The following is a 17,504-nucleotide window of genomic DNA, read 5'->3' on the forward strand; positions in this document are numbered from 1 at the left end:
CACCTGCTTCCCCCGAACGGCCCTCTCCCCTTCCCCGAGCCTCGGCGTTCCCGAATCCCCCTGCCATCCCCTCCTTCCCCCAGCCTCCTCGCGGCTGCTTCCCCCCCCGAAGCCAGCACGCGGGCTGAAGCACAAGCGAAAGGCGGGTGCGACCCGGGCCAGGAGAGGGATGGGAAAGCTCCCAGCTGACGGAGGCAGTCCCAACCGCCACGGGAAGGAGTCTGGGGCAACACACACGTGCCTGTGGCTGCTCAGCCCAGGCTTTTCCAGCTCAACCAAACCCAGGCGAGTTCCACTTTACGGCTCCACCCTCCCTGATGTTTTAACAACAGAAGTCTCTTGGGTATCTTTTGGAAACATAAGCCTCCCGCCACACATAAAGCAACGCACCCAGCAGGAGAACTGGGGACTCTAGCTCTCTGCCTGGCTGGACACAGCAGTGTGCGCTCGCGCTCCTCTCTCTAAGCCCTATGTACTCTTACACACACACCCAAATTACATAGCCCATAATCTACTACAAGGTGACATTCTGATTGTTCCCAAAAATCTCTTCAACCTATAGCGTAGATTGTTCTTGTGCTGTGTGGGCACCGCACCAGGCGAGGGCCCTCTGCTAAATTCAGCTGCATTTCCCACTCCACAGCAGAACAGGAGGCATTAGCATTACTTGTCCACCGAGTCCAAGTCAGGCTAAGGGGAAATAAAACCAGAGCTCAAGTGGAGGCAAGATCGCCACACCTGACTGGTTTCTAACTGGCCTGGCTTGTTTTCACATCATCATACCAGCTTCTGGTGATACTGAATCAGCTGGTTTATATACATACATTAGCCCCGGCACGTGACAGCACAGCTTGGAGCTACTGTACGTACACATTCAGTTGTTCCTGGAGCTGCACTCTTTGGCAGGTGGCAACACAAAGTAGGAGTAACTGGAAGGGACCCACTGTCTTCACTCCACGCGGCAGTACTCACCCCCTGCTCAACAAGCTTCAATTTGCTACAGATTTCCTGGTGGTGCCAGACCCAAGGAGACAGGAAGGGGAAGAAAGAATAAGGGTATTCAGAAAAAAATGCAGCTGTCAGCTCTAAGAGCATGAATGGTGCAAGTGAGAGTAATAATCAGAAATAAAGCTGCTGTGGGTTTACGGCCACCTGTAAGTTTAAGCTGTTGGATGCTTTTTTTTTTAGTAATATAGAGCTAGTCCTGCCAGAGTTAAAAAAAAAAAGACATGGGCAGGAGTGAATGATTACATACAGTTTTTTAAATGTTTGCAGAATGTCTTAAAGATGAAACACAGCATGAAATTGATGTATTTGTAACACCTGTGACATAAGAATGTATCTTTGCCATATAAATAATTAATTTTTCTATGGCAGCTGCTAGAACATGCACAGACACTTCAGCATATTTTGTGTTGAAAACATTATAGCTTTCCGTATATCAAAAACGCCTTATTCTTTCCAAAAGTTAATTAAAGCAATTGATCAGCTACTGGTAAGAGAGCTTAAGGAGACCTTTGGAAAGCATCTTCAGTTGGATTTTATATCACAGTTTCTGCTGCAGATGACATGCTTGTGATAAAGCTTCCCCAAGTGAGAAATATGGTTGCAGCTTTTGTAGCTTTCCAAAAGACTTCTGGGTTGAATTTTTTCATTTAAGTCTGATTTCACAGTTATGTGCAGCTGAAGTAATGCACATTTTTTTTTCCATATGATCTTATTTATACAGAATCAACCACCTTTGGACTCTCATCTGGGCCTAACAGGACCTGCTTACTTCATCATCTGTAGGAATTTGGAGTGAGGTAGCTAACCAACACTAACTATTCCATGGTGAAGGTCAATCATTTTTAGCAGTTATGACAAAGAGCATATTTAGACCAGAAAATCCCAAGTAACTTCCTTGTTGTTCTAAAATAAACAGATTTTTAAAAAAAGACCTTATTTTTGTCTTTATCTTCAGAAAGATAAAGCTTTCCTCACAGAAATTTAGACATGGCTACTATCAATTCAAATATTCTATAAACAACTGGTAAACAATTCAAAGACTGCACTGATCTTGCTTTGGGTTGTCTAATACAATTACCTTTTTTCATAAACATTTATTCATCTGAGAAGTGTTGAAGTAGCTGTAATTTTACTGACAACACTTAGCAAAAGGAGCCCTCGTGAGCTACAGAAAGGCTTTTGCATCAGAGAAGGAGCTTAGCTCTTGCCAAAAGAAACTTCTGAATTCCTGTCTTTCCTTTTTACAGGGAAAATATCTAGCAATATGCAAAGATAGCAAGGTTCACAAATGCACAGGAGCTAGGTTATTGCCCAAACTTCAGAGACTCCAAGAAGCTGAGGAAGAAGGGTACAAACTGGAGCAGCTTAGCCTGCACAATTTCACCAAGCCTGCTAGGAGAATAAATCAAAGGTGTTTTTTTTCCCATCTTCTAGTAAAGCTGCCTTTTCTTGCTAGCAGTCTGTCTGATGTTTGGTGTCAAAGGTTCAGAGGCCAAGGTTTCTTTTTGTAAGGCAGGAGAAGCTTTTACAGTTGCAAGTGAGCCTTAAGTTTTATAGTCTCTTTAAGAAAAAAAAAGAAACATGAGAGAGATATTATATAACCAGGTTATTTAAAAGTCACGCTCTCAAATGCTAGGAGCTACCAGGAATGTGGTTGTAAGGTACTAATTTTACCCTCCTTAAACACAGACCAATATACATATTTTTAATCACTTTTTCCAGCCTCCACCCTCAAAGCCATGCCTAGGATAACGCCTGAACACAAGCCTCATTATAAATTTACAGGCTGAAAAAAAAATTAGATTTAAAGGTATACACACTCAGCTGTTACTCCTTACAGCCATTGTATTTGGGAAACCTAGGACAAAATCCACTCTGTCCAACACTGCCTTCTCCCCTCACTGACACAGAAGGTGATTTTGGCAGCGGGTGGCTCAGGAGAGAACAGCAGAGCTGGCCACCAGGCAGGCTCGCCACAGGAGCAAGGCTTTTCTGTTGAAGACTTACCCGCCGTCCCAACGACAGCCTCAAGGACCAGGCAGGCACCGAGCTACAGCATTTCCCCCGCCCGCCCGACAGCACACCTCCTAGCGCAGCTTCTTCACCGCGCCATCTACACTTAAGGTTCTGGGCTGCTTCCTAGGGTGTGCTGTGCTACCATGACTGAGGCTCCAGCCCTCCTTTGATCGCTCTTTGACACCTACCTGCAACACCAGTCTTACATTGGGTTAGTAAGAATGTATTAGCTGTTGTTTTCTTTCTCTTCTGATACTGTTCAGGCAGAGTTCACTCAGTGTATCATTGAGCCCAAGAAGGAAGTGGAAAAATGAAATCTGAGGATAACATTGGGTTGAAGAACTTGCTGAAGTGGGGGCTAACTCAAACTTTCTATGTTTTTAATTCAGCTTGGTTGAGATGGGTTTGTGCTATATGTGTGTTTTGAGTACACAGTAAGCAGGTAGCTTCATCAGTGAATGCAGCTCTTCTACTGATCGGTCCGGTTTCCCTATTCTAATTTGAAAATGACTGTATGGCATTGCGGTGTATAAATTGAAAAAAAAGACAAGCTGTCAGGTTTTCATGTGTACCTAAGTAATCAGATGCTAAACATACACTGAATTTCAGTGAGTTCTCTGTACCTTAAACCTCTAATCTTTGAACATTGCAGCCAAATGTATTTTTCAGGTCATTCTACACAACCAGTTTCTTGCAAGTTTTTCTGTTTTGTTTGTTTGGACAAGGTTATTGTTCTTAAAACTACTGTATTATTCTGGAGAAATTCTCTTTTAGTGAATAGATAGTTCTATTCCTTAGTAACATCCATAGGACGTAGGAATCTTAATCTTCTTCAGTTCTCTTCTAAACTAGGGAAATCTTTGTCACCAAAAGTGAAAGATGGATACAAATCTGAAAGATAAATAAATAAACTGTCCAGTGTTTTGTGGAAATCAATGGCTCTGCAGAGCCTCTAAAGGAACATGAGGAAAATACCGTATGTGCTGTTCAGCGACACCCGATTAGCCAGGTGGCCTGCACAGAGCTCAAGGTGTAACCCGCACACATTCTCTCCTTTCTGGAGTTACAGGGAATGTGGAGAAAATTTGGGTTGTTACAGGGATGACTTAGAAGACAAAGATTGCAAATCCATTTGGATTCAGGCATAGTCAGTGCTTTTGTAACAACCTTTTCTGACTATTATTAAACAGTTTGCTTGGAAGGGATATCTGAAGCTGCACAGTATGTAAAATGAGTAATACAGTTTTTCTATATTGCCATCTGAGTTAGTTCAAGGAGGGCATTGTACATGAGCCCTATGGTGCAGAAACTTCTTGAAAACCCTCATGAAGTTGGTGGAGATGTCAGGTCTTCCCAAAAAAATGAGAGAGGCAAGTTTTTTTATATGAATATAGCTGTTTTCCTAAAAAAGAAACCAAAATGCATAATCGTATTATTATGTGACTGTTTCTGAATCTGGAAACAGAATTAAATCTTAGGCAATCTGGAAGCCTTATGATTATCTGGACAGAAATTTAAAACTCATTGAAGCTTTTAGAGAAAGACAATGATAACTCAGATGTCTTGCTCAGTGTTTCAACTTTCCTCTCAAGTTTGGGATGTTATGGGTTGAAATCATGATGATGATTTTTATGTGGTCCAGATAGAGATCCCCAAAAGTAGCATAAAAGGATAGCCTGATTTCCCTCTGAGCTGAGATCTGAGCTCACTGCCTCCTTAGCACTAGGGTAGCTTAAATGCCAATCTGGTAAATACACACAGAGAGTATTATGGTTTTGTACTTATTACAAAAACAGTATATTTAATATGCTATTTTTTGGGCCCTTGCAAGCTTCTGTTGTGGCCACTAATGCTAACTGAAGTTACTTAGGTTGCCTGGCTCAGCTGTTTCCAACATTGATTCTTTGATCAATATTACAGCATTCAGTACTCGTACATTACTTCCCAGATGGACTGTACTGTACTGATTTTCTTCAAACAAGGTAATAGCAGTGGCAAATATTACTAAAAGTATCAAATATTTCTCGGGGTTTTTTATTGGTTTTTTTTTGTTGGTTAGTTGTTTGGGGTTTTGTTGTTTGTTTTTTTTTTTTTTTTAGCATGTTTTTGTCCTATGGTTTGGGTACAAAATGATGAATGGTGGTAAAACGGAGGCAAATTTTTGTGAGCAATCAATAAAAACTTCATCGACAAATAAAATTTTATTCTTATGGTCATTAAGAACAGAAATAGTTCTGGGAGGAGGATTGTTCTGACTCATGACAGACCTGCTGTGTGGCTTTTTGTGTGATTTACAGTACTGTTTTTTTGTTTTGTTTTGTTTTTCCCAAAGGGGGGGGTGTTGATTTTGTTGCCCAATTCCATATTTTGATACAGATTTTCCATAAAATTATTTCTGAGTTCCAGAACACACTTCAATGCTTTAAATACAAATTTGTATATAGAACTGGAGACATACTTATTTGTTTAATTTTAATGATAAATCAACTTGAAGGTTAGGCTATTTAAAGGAATGACTCAAACATACTGTAGCTGTCCTTAGGTTATTTTGTCGCTGCTTAATTTATAGTTAGTTATGGGTTTTGTTTGATTTTAAATAAATTTCCCTTACTTGCTGTGTTAAACCCTTAAGACTACCAGTATTTAACAACAAATTAAAACATTTCATAGGCAGCAGTACTTGCCAGTTTGTGTGCAGTTGTAAGCCTACTTGGGGCTTCCCTTAACTAAGCCCTGTAGATGTGCTTTACCATTCAAAATGATGAAACCCTGTTCCTGCCTGGGCTGTGTTCATACAAGCCTAAGGCAAACATAAAAATAGAAGGGTTCTGTTTGTTTGTTTGTTTGCTTTACAACATAGGTGTTTTTAAGACTTAGGTGATTTTTATTCTGAAAGAATACTGGGGGAAAAAACAACCAACCAAACACAAATGAAAATCTGTAAGGGTTACAGTTGGTTTGGGTTTTTTGGGTTTTGTATTGGCTTGGTTTATTTTTTTTAAATGCTTTGAAATACAAAGCTTAGAGTTATGTATTCCTGTTTGGAGGAAAATCATGCTTTTTGTCTGTGAGTGATTTTAGATCACCTATTTTTGCCAATAATACAGAGAGCAGACGGCATTCTGACTAAAACAAGGTAAAATATTGAGTGGAATTTTTAGTAATCAAGCCAACTCATTTAAAGCTAGTTTGTTTCTGTAGTGTGCTGAAATGTATAGCGCCGTAACTATGGCATAACTCTGAGTCACTTTTGAAAGTGGGATTTAGTCAGTCTGGTGCTCTGGAATGTTTTTATCATAACTAAGTGCTGTGTTTCTAGTTACTACATGACTAAGCAAATGAACTTCTAGATGCTTCAGAGGTCTTGGTGCAAAAATCCCACTGGTCATGTGAAGACATCACAGAGTAGAAGTGGCAGCAAGCTTGCTTGCTTAGCCAGACATACTGACTAGCAGGGCGTTCAGTCAGGCAGTTGCTGAAATGTCTGTGGTATCTGCAGAATAATTCCAGCTGTAAGAACTTAATTATCTTCTGCAAATTAATTTCAGATGCTTCTTTCCACATTGATTAGGTTTTAATACGAGAGGGAGAAACATTTTTTTCCCAAAGCCATCTGTTTCAGAGTGAGGGAGCTAGTAACAAGATACTGGAGTTTGTTAATGGGAGAATGTGTACAGGACTTTTGGTATGGGAATCTGGGGTTAGACCAGTGGTCCTCATCAGGTAGTGAGTGAATTGGCATCTTGGATGCTGCAGCAGCATTTGACAATTTCAGCAAGTGAGGTTAGCATTAGTGATTTATAAACTGACAGGAGTGCTAGCTTGTGAATTGTATCTCTTCTTTCTCTGGTCAAATGATAACAACTGTCTTGCTGCTTCTTCACCTCTTTGGTTTTCCCACCATCTCTAGAAGATTCTGTTTTCTATTCCTTTTGTTATGATAAATGTTTTACTATTCCTGAAATAATAGTACTCCCAGAGTACCTTTGGATGCTGCTGTTGTTTTATCTTAAAAGTGAATTTGCAACTGCAGGCCTAGCTGGGCTTCCCTTAGTTAAGTTGATTGGAGGTTTTCTGTGCTGTCTTTTGAAGCACTGCATATTCTGAGCCATGTCAGGCTGTGAGGTTCCTAAAATCCTTTGTCAATGCTTAAGAGTTCTATGTGCATGGTGTTTCAGAAATTACAGATACCATGATGGGCAAAGGAAGAAGAAGAAGGAGAGGACTTTTACTGCTAAAGGATGATGTAGGTTGCTTGGACAAGAAAGCCAAAGGTTCTGAAAAACCCACAGTCATTCAGAAATTGTCTTATGCTGTGAATGGAACTTGCAAAAAAAGTCACGAGAGTGGTTTTGCATTAGAAAGCCAGAAGTATCTTCACAGAGTATCCCCATCCTTTCTACAGTTAGAACTTTCTACAGTAGTAAAACCATTCATACATGTACAAATGTAAACCCGAGATGTTCTGCTTTAACTATTTTTCTACTAACAACTTTTTTCTCCCTTTTTGAGATGCCATAATACCACACACCCTGGGATCTTCCAGAGCCCCCAAAAAAACAAAGTTTGAGAAATGCATTTGAAAGTCAGATCTAAGTTGAAAGAGCAGAACAGCAAGAAGCTTAATTCTCAGGGTTGAACAGGTGAGTGGTTCTGGAGCAAATGCCATATGAATAGTTGTTTCTGTGTTAAAGTTAGGATGGTCGAATATTTTTAAAGCATGATTACATATAGGTTGACTTTGAGAGATTTGGTACTGTCCAATAAACCTCCACTGTCTCTGAATCTGTAACTTTTGGTTACAGCTGCGTTGTTGACTGCAGAGGACTTCCACAGGCATTCTTGTTGAATTATATATGGCATGGCAAGAACTGTATATACAGAGGATGGCTTAGGATGTATTTTTTAAATATCTGGCTCAACAAAATCCTCTACAATTTGATTCTGTGGTTTATTTCATGGACACAAATATAATCCCAGGTATAAAAAGTCAAATATATATTATTCAGGTATTAACTTAGATGTCCTGCAAAGACTGGAATCTGGTTATTTTACTTCCTGAAATCACTGAGACCTTGGAGAGGAGAGAATTGAAAGATCTTGGTATGTCAGTGTCATCCATGTGTCTTAAAGAATCTCAGGCAAATCAACAAAGAAACTGCAAGAGAGTTGTTTTTTAAGTTATTCATTTGATTCAATTTCCGATATTCTTTTTTTCCTGAAAGGCAAAGATGTACTACATTTACAATATTAAATAAAAGTTTACAATTCTCTCTTGCTTTTTTTTCAGAATCAAAGCAAAAGAAAGTCCCAGACTATTACAAGATTTCTGAAGGGTTCACTCAAATTCCCCTTCCTCTTTTTACAGGGAAAAGAAACATGATTCCCCAAGGTTCCTTGTCTTAGGGTTTTAACAAAGCCTATTGTGTGCATTTCCATTACTGCCTGCTATTTCTTCTTTTTATCCATTTCAGCATTATTTTCTGACTAACAAAGTTAGTTGACCACTGATTAATCATACACACAAATTATGATCATTTCCAGCACTCTGAATTAGCAGCTATTTGCACAAATCTAAATACAGCTAGATATGGCTTCGATCCTCTAAATTAAATGACAATATATAGAGATTGAGGAAGTAAAACCGAAACACATGAAACATGTTGATACTTGGTTGTTGTGATATGTCAGTCACATTAGGTCAACAATGCATGTTCCAGTTCTAGCAAATTTGATCTCTTTTGCTTACTTTATTTCTATTGTATGATAGTGTGAAATCATAGAGTTTTACTTTTTTTTTTTCCTCTAAATACCACTTTCAGAGGGAGAATACTCTAGAACATAACTTCAAATAACAGGAAATGCTGGACACCCTACCTTTTTTGTGTTTTCTGACTGATCTTGCAGAGCTGAAACCAAACCAATGAACAGAATTTTCGCTGCTGTATCTTTATGGCTTTTTTTCTTTTTTTTTTTTTACATTTTCATTATGTATTCTTGATTTTTATGTGTGTGTGAGAGTGTGTGTCTAACTGGTGATACAGTCACATCTTAAAAATTACTGAGATACACAAATAGATAATGTGAACTATTACTTTGTTTCCCGTTGTTCCATTTGCCTGGCTGGGTTTTTTTTTTGTTTGTTTGTTTTTTTTTCCTTTGTATAACTTGGGCCCATAACTCCATTGCCAGAAGAGAAAGAACTGGAAGAACTCTATCTATTCAGTCACATCTATTATATTATAAAATGTGGAAATGGGTAAAGCAATTTAGTTGATTCCCTTCCACCTAGGGATTATAAATAGGAAAAATCTGTTCTAGAAAAACGTAATCTTTAAATATATCCAGATTTCTCTAAACAGTCATAGTTGTTGGGTGCAAACATAAATCTACAGTTGCTTGGAAACACAGACCTTCTGTTATCCAGATGCAGCTCAGCTGAATAAAACACATGCTGTTACATCAAGGAGTCCAGATTTCATGTTAGGCAAGATTCTGACTAAGGCTGTCAAAAGCAGTGTACTTTAAGAAAGACCTAATTGTTTCTGCATTTCACTGGAAAGTTGTGTTCTGTTACTGCCTACCAGAAACTTCAGGAGGGGATTAGAACTCGAGTAGTCAGCTCTGACTGCCCAGCTACCAATGTGGTATTTGGGTAGAAAAACCATTAGATTTTTGGTGGAAAGTTTTGTTTATACTCGAGACAGCAGATCATATTGCAGTATAATTTGTAGAAAGTTAGTCTGTCAGTGAGAAACATGAAAGTAGGAAGGGACAGTAAGCACAAGCTCCATTTCATAGGGGGAATTAGCTCAAATGGTAGAGCGCTCGCTTAGCATGCGAGAGGTAGCGGGATCGATGCCCGCATTCTCCATTTGCTACTTACAACTGTCACTTTTTATATCGCCACTGTGAACTATACTTAATTTTTTCAGTTACCAGTTATAAATTGTTTTCTGTTTTGGAAAAGAATGGCTTGTAAACTTCTGTTTTCTCTAAAATTAGGGTTACTGCCTGCACAAAAAAGAAATAAACTCCTGCTGATGGGTTTTAAAGAATGAAACAAAAGCACACTGACCGATAGCACTGTTTATTCTCATTTTTGGCTGTGATACAATTTTAGTGCCCTGTATATACTACCTTATGTTGTGGGGCTTTTTAAAATTTAGATGCATTTTTCTGTTGCAGTTTTCTAAGGATTAAAATGAATCAATTTTAAAAGCACAGGTACAACTCAAATGATTTAAGTGGCTAATGTTGATCAAAGATGAGTGGTTTTTTTAAGTGCGAATTACTTTCTTAGGTGGGTGGAGGAAGAAATTGAGAGAAATTGAGTATCAGTTGAAACTCAGCTTAGGAACAAGCATGTCATGCCTGTCCTAGCTCCTGCAAGGTAGCTGAAGAGACACTTAATTCTATGGTGAGCTGATGATTATATAGACAACAACATACTTTTACATCTTTTTATAGATAATTTCACTAACATTTCATATAAGTAAAAACAAAAAAAAAATTGCTCACATTAAAATTCAATGCAGTGGTAAGGGACAGAAGTGAATTTTATTTCCTGTGCTACAGAATAACAACATTAGTATTAGATAGTTTGTGAATAAATCATTTTTCAGAGAGTTCACAAGTGTAGTCAGCTAATTGACATTTTTTTCCTGTTCTATTTCCTGCATGAAATGGTATATATTTTCTTTCACAAACAATTTATGGAAGAAAATCTTAGGCTACCATAGATACTCCATCTCTCAAAACACTGGAGAATGCGGGCATCGATCCCGCTACCTCTCGCATGCTAAGCGAGCGCTCTACCATTTGAGCTAATTCCCCTTGCTTGATAACATGAAGGGCGGACTGACTTCTGCTGAATCATAACTTGGCTGCTTTAGATACAATTATGTTGTTGAGTCAGTCTGCTTATTTAATAACACTGAATCATCACTGTATTTCTGTGGAAAGCCTGTCTACGTAAAAGTCAGAATACTCACTTGACATGAGAAGCAGTTGTACTGATGCATTTTCTGCTATGTTACTTTGATAAAACAATATTTACTTCCCTGAAAAAAGCCGCCTCTAGTGTTTATTCAGGAAGGAGAGAGAACTATTTTTTTATGTCTCCTACAATGCAGATACCAAAAGACTTGTAAATCTAGGAAGTGGACTGTTAGAAGTCACTGAAGAGCAACGAGATTTTTCTTCACCTTGTTTTTCAAGTCTTTTTATTTTTTTCACCAACTTTATTTTTCAATTACCTGTATATGAATGATGAATATAATGGTTTAAAAGTTCATGTTTATCCTAGTTTGTGGAGAGAAAGTATTTTTTTATATATTCCTAAGTTATATTCTAGGTATGTCTACCTTTTTGTATTGACTTTGATGATTCGGTTAAAATAGTATTGCATCTGAAATATATGGGGTTACTAACAACATTTCAGAAATATAAAAATTCAAGTGTAGTCATACTAACTGGCTTTGCAGTAAGAAGCATATTGGCAAAGCTCTATTTGCAGGTTATTAAATCAAGGAATGCTCTCTAGAATGAAAGAATGAAAATGTATTTTACAGTAGAGTGGTTGCACTGATATACTATTAAACAACAAAGTCAATGAAAATGATACAACGAAAGATTTCTCACTTGCTGTTTAAATGCAGAGAAGTTCTGCTAGTAAAGTAAAATGTGCAGTAATCTAACAATACATGTGCTGGTGGTTTTCTCTAATGGATTTAACTTACTGGATGACAGCATCTAGTCAAAATAAAATAAATTAGAAATTAAACATCAGCTAGTTACAACTTGTCTAAAATAAGGTAGTACTTCACATCTATCACAATCCAGATTCAGGCCAAGATGTGAAACTAAAACTGTAGTATCACTGCAAATACTCTAGAATTCAAATATTTTCCTGCTTTATCTCAGTCTCTGCACAACAGTAAATAAGGATTTGTTCTTACCATTTCTTTCAATATGTTGTAACTGACTTCATCCACCTCACTGGAGTAAACTGGAGGGGAAAAACAAGTACACAAAAGGGGTTTCAGCCGTCCTCACAGGCACACATCTCTTAGGCTCAGTGATAGCCCACTGCATGTCTGCAGCTGGGGTCTTTCCCCTATCATATTTCACACAGTTCAGCTCCATGTACAGTTTTCTTTATCTACCCTGTGCAGTCTGAGTCAGTATGAAAATAGCAGATTACCTCTCCCTGTTTTTCACCCCAGATCTCACTCTGCTGCCACTGAAAAGGCCTAAAGCTTGGACAGTTCAACTCACAGAAAAACAGGTTATTGGATGCTGAAGTGAGATAACTGTGAGGAAAGATAAGGGTGAGGAGACACCTCTGTAATAGTACTATTTTCAGTGATTAAAATGTGTATTGAATATAATTGACAGCCCATTGGTTTGTGATCTTGAATTCATTGCGATTGCTAAGTTTTCATGTAAGATGGTGAGTAAAACTTTCTAATTTCTGCACTTGATTGGGAGAACTTCCTTACCTACATGGCTGAAAAGAACCTGACCTTCTTAATTCCATTTTTTCATTTCTCTAGGGTATTCCAGCTGTGACGGCTTTGTGTCCACATACTTTCATTTAATGTAGATCACTTTGATGCATCTGTTTGACAACACTGATGTAAAGTGATACAAGCCAGTTTAATCAGGTTTGACTTTTGCTTTCTAAGATGGTCTTCTTGGGGGATGTCGGGGCAAATGCGAGTATCGTATTATCTTCAAACTGCTCCACTGCATTGTCTGTGCTGTGACTTCCCTCAATGCAGAAGAAGCAGCTGCTCTCTTCAAAGGATAAATCTAGTGTGAGTTGGGTGTTACTGTGTCGTGGTTTAACCCGGCTGGCAACTCAGCACCACGCAGCCGCTCGCTCACTCCCCCCCCTCCCTCAGTGGGATGGGGGAGAGAATCGGAAAGAAAATAAAAGGTTAGAGCCGAGGGCTGAGATAAAGACAGTTTAATAAGAGAAAATAATAATAATAGTAATAATGAGAATGATAACAGAATATACAGAATATACAAAACGAATGAGGCACAAGGCAATTGCTCACCACCCACTGACCGATGCCCAGCCCATCCCGAGCTGCGAGCAGTCCCCGAGCCGCGATCAGTCTCCCCGCGACCGACCAACCGAACTAACCCCCCCCCAAGCATGACGTTATATGGTATGGAATAGCCCTTTGGTCAGTTTGGGTTAGCTGTGCTAGCTGTGCTGTACTCCCAGCTTGTTATGCACCTGGGCAAGCAGGAGAAGCTCAAAAAGTCCTTGAGTAGTCTGAGCACTACTTGGCAAAAACATCAGTGTGTTATCAACATTCTTCTGGTACTAAATCCAAAACACAGCACTATGCTAGCTACTATGAAGAAAATTAGCTCTCTCCCAGCCGAAACCAGGACATACTGAAAGGCTGCAGGTTGTGAGTTTGTCATGTGAGCTAGCATGAAGTGCTTTATCACGTTACCCGGTAGTTTATCATCTTGAACTAAAGAATAGACAAGCTCAAATGCTAGTAAGTGTTCTGAACAGCTGCCCTGGGGTTACTACCCCTGATAAAGGAGCAGAATCAGTAAAGGGAAGACAGTTTGCATTTGTGGTTGTTAAAATCTATGATTACAGGATAAATTAGAGTATTGGGGGGGGAATTAGCTCAAATGGTAGAGCGCTCGCTTAGCATGCGAGAGGTAGCGGGATCGATGCCCGCATTCTCCACTGTCACATTTTGTTTGTGGTGGGAGAAAAAACAGTTAACTACAAAAGTCAATTTCATGTATTGAACTGAAATTTTGAAGTGAAATAAGCTCTTAGTTTTTAGGTGTACATAGTTAATTTCTTAAATGCTGCCATATGTTTGACTGGAATAAAAATAATTACTCGTATAAAAAAAAAAACAGAAACTGACTTTTACGGGGAGAAAACCAAGTGCCAGAAAGTACTTCCACTCAGGAATTGCAAGTAATAAACTTTTTATACACCCAGAAAACATATCTTTTCTGGTTTGCCTTCTTTCTCCTCTACTTCATTTGGAAATGGTAAAAGAAATAATACAAATATATTATTTGACACCTGGTTTGGAATTGCAGTTGAATGTGTTTTCATTTGTGAATAGATAGACCAGTGCAAGAGAGAAAACTGTACTGCATGTATGGAACTGCAGATTTTAAATCCACCTTGAAGATCAGAGTTTTGTGATCCCTATTAACAGTAAGAGGAGGGGGAATTAGCTCAAATGGTAGAGCGCTCGCTTAGCATGCGAGAGGTAGCGGGATCGATGCCCGCATTCTCCAGTGTTTTCTTAAACAGGAATTGTTATACCTAGAAGTAGAAACTACCAAAACAAAATCTGTAACTATTTTGGTAAAATGTTAATTTTGTTTTAATCAGGGCAAAACCGATTTCCTCCCTTTCTCCCTCCCTCCCAAAATCAGGCCTATATATCTGCATATGTCAGTCCCCTGTCTTGACTCTTCCTGGCCAGTTTCAAATTTGGCAGGAAGTTTGCAATATTATGTTTTTCCAGGTTTTGTGAAAAACAATGGGTGAAAGACAGAGACCTGAATCGCCATGTCTTTTCTGCGCTTGTCCAACTAGGATATAGTTTCATCAGGCAGTGGAAAACGGCAGTTTAGGAATACTTTGCTGTAAAGCAATCACCAGTACCAGACACTTGGGAGCATTTATTGTTTATCCCAGGGGCAATAGCTTACCTATTTGGGTCATTCTTACATTTGCAATTGAAACAGTGTTAAGCCTGCTTTAACTTCCTGATCAGCCTGGGGCTGCTCTTTTCCATTACTGAGAGGAAGCTGAGAACAATAAGGAAGTGTTTAGATGGATTTCTACAGCTAGCCCTGGTGTTGCTGAGAAGCTGGATCAGGCCCATAATGGTGTTTACTTTGTACTCATTTAAAAATGTTTATATTTATTTCAGTTTGGTTGGAGTGTTTATATATCATGTAGATTCCATGAGAAACTTTTTTAATAAGGGTCACAGAGGCAATTATTTTTTAAAAGTGACAGGAACTGTGTGGTCCTGGTATGTAGCTGTTATGCTACATGTTATGGAACATGAGTGGAACTGTCACCCAAGCAGATGTTGCCAAGACTGTTTCCTAGAAAGGAGATGTAAGGAGGTGCCCAATTAATGAAAAAAAAATCTGCCTATATAATGTCCTTAGAGCTTCATGGTTACTGAGTAGAAGTTTAAGAGCTTAATGGCTGTTCTTTGCCTACTGGAAGATGGGCTAAGAACTAGGTGGATGATGGAGGTGCCTACCCTTTCTTCATCTTCCTACACACATGTACCTGAAAAGCAAAGGTAACATACTATGTGACTAAAACTGAGATAAGGTCATATATATCAATGCAGGTAGCCAGCCTAGCCTTACTGTATTGTTGGAGGTTGGAAGCTTAGCTCACTCGAACATTATGTGCCTGGACACTTGGGCTCAATTCTCAATTTTCTCTGGCTTTAAATTGTGGATGTAATAATGTGTAGTTACATTCTGTAATGGTATTTATATTTTCCTGGTTTAAGTCTGGATCTGGTGATGATGGAAAAGACTGGCAACTGGAAAGTGTTTATGACTAAGAACTAGAACCAGGAAGTAAATTTTCTGTGGCTCACAACTCAGTAAGCTTGTGCCAACCTATTCTTCATCGGGTGAGAAATGCCAAACTCTGAGGGGTCTGTTGTGGTTACTTTTGGGGACGAGGGAAGGAAATGACACTTGAGTACTACAGCGTTGGGCAGTATGAAGGACTATGGCAAGAAAAAAACAATTCTAAGTTTATCAACTTTTTTTTTTCGTGTCTGAGGTGTTCAAACTACTGATGATTAATGTTTTAAGCTTTTTAGTATCTTCAAGAATTAGACAGGTAACAACTTAAGACTCAAAAAAAACTTACACCAGCACTGTAATAAAGTTAACCTTTTAAAATGGAGTAAGGGTGAAAAGCTCCTCTAATTTCTAACATTTTTTAGAGGTCATCAGAGATACTCTGATATATCTTCCACATAAGAAAGTTTAGTAGGTTTCCTACACCTAGTTATTTGTATTTTTAAGAGTCTAGATGTTACTGTACCTAGCAGTTTTCAATAAAAAAGGGTAGGAAATACTACATACTTTTGCTTCAGAGCTAGAAAAGGTTTTAATTACTAGATGAAACCTTCTTACAATTTTTCTTGTATTTTGTATGAAGCATTTGATGGTTGGTCAAGACTAACAAAGGAGCCTCAAGTAGCTGCATAGCAAATCTGATCCAAGTTGGTCAGTAAGTTGCGCTAGTAAAAGCCTGCTTCATACTAGAAAAAATAATTTGAATGATAACGGTTAAGATAACAGTTAAGAGATAATTGGACCACAAAACCACATTAAAAATGTGGGGGGTTTAATCACATTTATGAAAGAAAAAATCTAACCTGAAGTTGTAACAAGATCTTCAAAACAAATTATGCAGGCATTACAGTGGTTCCCTGATAACATTTCCACTCACAAAACATGATAATGGAAAACTCTACACTTCATTAGAAAAGGGCTTCAAATTTGGGCAAAGGCAATCTAAACTTACTCCTACCCTATCCAGTTGAGAGGTGGGACGTGATCAGGAGTCTGCAATCAAAATAGAGGACAATGAGAGAGAATGTTTTAGGGATCTACAAAGCAATTATATAGTAATTATATCAATAGTAGGTCTTCTACTCAGATTTTATGACTTCTTCTAAAATATTTTTCATAGTAGCAAATACGACACTCTTGTTTTCCTTATCAATTTGGAGTCCAGAGATGCCAGTTACAAGGGGAGTCTACTTGTGCTTATTGTATAGGCAAACTGTACTCTATGAACCTTACAACTTAACATTTAACTAGCTTTTTGGTTTTGAGCATTAAATAATACAAGCTGGTGCCCAGCTGTCTGTAAACATTATTGTAAGGTGGCCATGCAAAGTGAGAATTGGATGACAGCCTCCATATTGACTGTCAGTTTGCCTCACAGATGATGAATCCCATGCTAAGTAAACTATGCATGTATTTTTACAAGACTGCATGTGGTCTTGCCGAGTCAGAAAAAAATGCAAAATGCTTATTTTTAGTCCATATTGCTGTATCCAGACAGCAAGTTACATAGCAGCTCTAATTATGAAATTAAATAAATACACCACAAAGGTGGGATGGAATCGCTTCCCTGATCAGCTCTTTGACATGCAGCCTTCAGTGCACTTTCTTCTTTTCCCGAGATACTCCTGGAAGTCCTGGGGCCTTCTAGGAAGATAAAACTGCAGTTCCAGAGTGACTGCCAAAAATGAGACTGAAGTTTGATGAGGCCAACTAGAACCTAGTCTTAAGGAGTACATTATCTCAGTTATGATGGGCAAGGGATAATCTTGACGCGTTTCTCACTTAGGAATTTACATCTGTTCCTACTGAAGTGCATAACGGAACTGGGAATGACTAGGACGGGGTCA

General features: G+C 38.7%; 4 non-coding genes across 4 annotated transcripts; 3 read left to right on the forward strand and 1 right to left on the reverse strand.

The window, feature by feature from the left end:
- Positions 1 to 9,825: 9,825 nt before the first annotated feature.
- TRNAA-AGC lies at positions 9,826 to 9,898 on the forward strand. Its single transcript has one exon. It is a non-coding gene; the product is annotated as a tRNA-Ala (tRNA).
- An 889-nt stretch (positions 9,899 to 10,787) lies between these two features.
- On the reverse strand, positions 10,788 to 10,860 carry TRNAA-AGC. Its single transcript has one exon. It is a non-coding gene; the product is annotated as a tRNA-Ala (tRNA).
- Positions 10,861 to 13,677: 2,817 nt separating this feature from the next.
- Positions 13,678 to 13,750, forward strand: TRNAA-AGC. Its single transcript has one exon. It is a non-coding gene; the product is annotated as a tRNA-Ala (tRNA).
- A 502-nt stretch (positions 13,751 to 14,252) lies between these two features.
- On the forward strand, positions 14,253 to 14,325 carry TRNAA-AGC. The gene has a single exon. It is a non-coding gene; the product is annotated as a tRNA-Ala (tRNA).
- Positions 14,326 to 17,504: the final 3,179 nt, after the last annotated feature.

The sequence above is a fragment of the Egretta garzetta genome, unplaced genomic scaffold (genome assembly GCF_000687185.1).
Source record: "Egretta garzetta isolate BGI_Z169 unplaced genomic scaffold, ASM68718v1 scaffold36, whole genome shotgun sequence".
In the NCBI taxonomy this organism is placed as follows: domain Eukaryota; kingdom Metazoa; phylum Chordata; class Aves; order Pelecaniformes; family Ardeidae; genus Egretta; species Egretta garzetta.